Source organism: Emiliania huxleyi, assembly GCF_000372725.1.
Source record: "Emiliania huxleyi CCMP1516 unplaced genomic scaffold EMIHUscaffold_81, whole genome shotgun sequence".
Classification (NCBI taxonomy): Eukaryota; Haptophyta; order Isochrysidales; family Noelaerhabdaceae; genus Emiliania; species Emiliania huxleyi.
The window spans coordinates 268652-273382 of record NW_005195940.1 but is presented as its reverse complement, the minus strand read 5'-3'; positions in this window follow the sequence as shown (position 1 = coordinate 273382).

Genomic DNA, 4731 nt, shown 5'->3' with positions numbered 1-4731 from the left:
AGAGAGAGAGAGAGAGGGAGAGAGAGAGAGAGAGAGAGAGAGAGATGCACACACCTCCTCCGCCGGCGCAGCGGCAGCAGGCACGGCGGCGATGGCGGCCTGCCTCCGCACCAGCCCTTCCCACCGCACGGAGAGGAGCAGGCCGCGCCTGCTCAAAGTGAGGCGGTGGTTGGGGAGGCTTGGGGTGTGTGGGTGTGGGCCTGGCTCGTCTCCCCCACCGCGCCTGTCGCGCTCTGCGAGGGGCGTCGAGGAAGGATGTTGCTCGGAAGGAGAAGGCTGTGGCTCGGGCCGGGCCGGGCTGCTCGGGAGGGCGACGTGGGCGTCGGGCTCGCCCAGGCAGGGGGCCTCTCCCTCGTCGTCCTCCCCCGCCGCCCTCACCCCCTCCAGCACCATCCCACGCCTCAGCCCGGCAGTCGCAGCAGCGGAGCCGGGCGCGACGCGCTCGACCGCCGATGGCGGCAGCCCCTCGCCATCGAGGAGGGTGGCAGCCAGGAGCTCTGCGCGGGCGCGCGCGCGGAACGCCTCGTCGCCCTCCGCCGCGCCACCTCTCGCCGCTGCGCCCACCTCTAGCCGGATGCCGAGAGTGCCGCTCATCGGCCAGGCGAGCGGCAGGTCAAAGGAGAGAGGTATGTCGGAGCCCGTTAGCGGTGAGCGGCAGAGCGGGCACGGCAGGGGCGCGCCGGGCGTCGCGGCTTGGTGCCTCATCGCAAAGGTGCCGAGGCACGAGGCGCAGAACCGGTGTCCGCACGCGGTCTCCCGCATCGAGCCGGCGCGCGGCTGCACGAGGCAGATTCCGCACTCGTCCTCGTCGCTCTTTGACGAGTCCGAGGCCGACCCGTCGCTCTTGTCCTCGGAGGCCATTTGGTGCCAAGCGAGCACTCGCTTCCGCGCGGCCTATTTCGCCGACGATCGAGAAGAATTCAATACGCGGTACAAGCCGGGTGTGCGGTTACTGACTGCACTCCAAGTGCTCCAAGCCTCTCTCACAGCATTCATCGGCGAAGAATTCTACGAATACAAGCCCCTCTCACAGCAGACTGGCACGAACTAGCACCACAAAAGGCACAGCAGACAACGAACTAGCACCACAAAAGGCACAGCAGACAAAAGGCTCAGAAGCGGGACAGGTGGATGCCGCGCTCCTCGCACACAGCCACCAGCTCAGGCTGCTCCTTGTTGTCCACGACCAGCTTCTGCACGCGTTGGGAGGTACGATGAGCATTGGGCGGGGAAGGGGCGTGTGGCGAGGGGTGGCGTCTCGCGCCTTCAGGCTCGGGGCGGCCCCCTCCTTGAGGGCGGCGGCCAGCGCCTTGCAGCCCTTGTCGCCAATCTTGTTCCAGCAGAGATAGAGCGTCTTGAGCCGCGGCGCTGCCCCCTCCTTGCCGAGGGCGGCGGCCAGCGCCTTGCAGCCCTCGTCGCCAATCTTGTTGCCGCCGAGATCGAGCTCCTCGAGCCGCGGCGCTGCCCCCTCCTTGCCGAGGGCGGCGGCCAGCGCCTTGCAGCCCTCGTCGCCAATCTTGTTGTAGTCGAGATCGAGCTGCTCGAGCCGCGGCGCTGCCCCGCTCGCGAGGACCTCCGCCAGCTGCGCCGCCTCCGCGTCGCCCCATCCGAGGCCGCTGTAGTCCAGCTCGGTCGCCTTGCCAAACTGCTCCTCGAAGGCGGCCGCGTACAGCTGCTTCACCAGCGGCTTGTCGTCCTTGCCGTTGGTGAAGCTCTTCGACTCCAGCTCCGCCGCGAACGCAGACGGCAGCAGCGGAGGGCGCCGGCCGCCGTCCTGGGTGCAGTCGTCTCGTGCATTTCGAACGCGCCACACTGACCCCGTCGAGAGGCGGCGGCCAGCACCGCTCTTCGGCCGCCACAACCAAGCTGGTCGGCATCTTAGTTGAGGCCTGCATCAAGCTGCATGGGTGCATCGGCTGCGGACTCAACAGGTCGATCAGGCCGCTGCTGGATCTCACAGACGGCGTGCTGCTGGGGGCGGGCCCGAGACGGCTGGAAAAGAGCCGAGTGAAGTGGCGAGCCAGAGGCTGCCTGGGTTGTCAAGTGGTGGTCCATGGCTACTCTGAGCAGGGCTGTGCTTTGGTGGGGCTGTGCTTGATCATGTGTGAAGTAGGAGTCCGTTGCCGGCGCTGCCTGAGGGTAAAACAGGCGTGGAATAGCCTCGTGTGGGGTGTTATGCGCCGGTGTGAGCTTGGGGACCCGAGATAAGCGCGGCTCGGGACAGCTCGGGCTTGGTGCTGATAGGCCTGGGCCAGGAGAGCGGCATGGAAGGCGATGTGGTGAGCTGACAGGCTGGGGAGTCGGCACGTGTGCGTGTCGCAGTGAGCTGCCAAAAAGCGTTGTTTGCGGCTATTGCTCCAAACTTCGGGAGACAGGGCCTACATATTATGACTGCACCCATTGCCCTGGTGCATGAGGGCTGCGGGACGAGACATATCACGGTCGATGGCGCCGATAACGACCTCCGGAAAGGGGTCCACCGGGACAATCTCGAGGCCTCTTCGTGGCATCACGAGCCGGTGTGAGCTTGGGGACCCGATATCCGTCAATCACCTAGTGGGCCATAGTGGGCCACCGCCACCATTCTTTTTCTGCTCATAACAAATTGCCCTGCCCAACAACATATTTTAGTTACTGGGTCCTAATGGCTATGTGGGAGAAGTTTGGTCTTTGTTTCATGGGGGGATCTGGATATATTCACGGCTAAAGTTGGTGCCGGCACGGCTCCCCTAGCCGGTCTCTCGGGGCAGGCCGGGAAGAGCCTCCAGGCCTTCTGTGGAGCTTAGGTAGGGTCCCCAGCCAGCCTCAGCTGCAAGGCAGTCTCCAGGGGCCATGTAGCATGCCTGACATGACAGTGCAACCCACCCGGACACGGGTAGCGCACCAGAGAGGGCCTGTCCTCGTCGTCGAAGCCGGCGGCGGCGCGTGGCGCGAAGCGGAAGTCATCGGCACCGCCGAATCCGGAGCCTAAGAAGGGGAGGAAGAAGTGAGCGAGGAGTGCAGTCTGTGTTTTGCAAGAATGGTGACACGCGTAGACACAAGTACTAGTACGACCTGAGTACGCTCCAGGCTCCAGCCACACAGCCAGGCCAGTGCTTTGCAATGCCGCACACGCCAAAAGTGAAAACGAGCAGTGCTACGTGCGGAGTGTGGGATTACTCACGACTGGGCGTGTCGCGACCGCCGCCGCGAGGCTCGTGGCGATGGAGGCGCCGGCGCCAGCATGCGCCGCCTCCCTCAACGCCCGAAACTCGGTCACAGCCGGGGGAGCGACAGCGGCAGAGATGCGGGCCGCTGGCGACCTCACACGGCGCCAAGCGCCGTAGAGGTAGCCCCGAGAGACGCAGCTGGGTGTGTCGCGACCGCCGCCGCGAGGCTCGTGGCGATGGAGGCGCCGGCGCCAGCATGCGTCGCCTCCCTCAACGCCCGAAACTCGGTCACAGCCAGCGGAGCGACGGCGGCAGAGATGCGGGCCGCCGGCGACCTCACACGGCGTCGCACGCCGTAGAAATGACCCCGAGAGACGCCGCAAGGTGCGTCGCGACCGCCGCCGCGAGGCTCGTGGCGATGGAGGCGCCAGCGGCAGCATGCGCCGCCTCCCTCAACGCGCGACACTCGGTCGAGGCTGGCTCGAACTGCTCGAGGCCAGCTGCCTGACTTGTATTGACAGCGAGTGTGTCGCCACTCGCTCCTGATCACACGTTGAGGGGGGCGTGGACATGTTAGCCCTCGGCAGCTGCGATGCGCACACACCTGTCGCACGGATCCAGCGGTGGTGGCGATATGCTGCTCGGCGAGCCAAAGAGAGCGTGCCACCGAGAGCGTGCCACCGAGAGCGTGCCACCTAGAGCGGAGTGCGCCGCCCTCCGCAGCGGGAGTCGGTTGCGGGTGGTGCAGCGGCGCCGTGATAGAACAACAGGCGCCGGCTCGGCACGCTGAGTGCACACGCGACGCGTCGCGCGTGCACGCACTGCTCGTGCAGCGCCAAACAGCGTCCGCCAGCGCAGAGAAAGGAGCCCGTGCCGACTCGTGCACGCCTGCGACAGCTCGAGCGGCTCAGCGCGAGTGCTGGCTCACATCCGGTCGGCTCACAGTGCTTGGGCAGCCAGGCTCACCGTCGGCGAGAGCAGCTGCGAGCGACACCACGTCGAGCCAAGGCGACGCTTTCTTCCGTGGCCGCCGCGGCTCGTTTCCGCCACGCGGTGGGGTGCGGCGGAGGCCGAGGCGTGCGCCAGCCGCGCTCGAGATCAGCAGGCGGCCTGGGAGGGCGCTCACACGCCGCGACGACCTCGGCGAAGCGAGGCGTCGCGCCAGGTCATTCACGGATATATGTGCAGTTTGGGACAGCTCGGGCTTGGTGCTGATAGGCCTGGGCCAAGAGGGCGAGAGGGAAGGCGAGGTGGTGAGCTGGGAGGCTGGAGAGTCCGCGTGTGACCTTGTCGCGATGCACGTGCCAAAAAGCGTTGTTTGCGGCTATTGCTCCAAACTTCGGGAGACAAGGCCTACATATTATGACTGCACCCATTGCCCTGGTGCATGAGGGCTGCGGGGCGAGACATATCACGGTCGATGGTGCCGATAACGACCTCCGGAAAGGGGTCCACCGGGACAATCTCGAGGCCTCTTCGTGGCATCACGAGCCGGTGTGAGCTTGGGGACCCGATCTAAGTGCAGTTTGGGACAGCTCGGGCATGATGCTGATGGGCCTGGGCCAAGAGGGCGAGAGGGAAG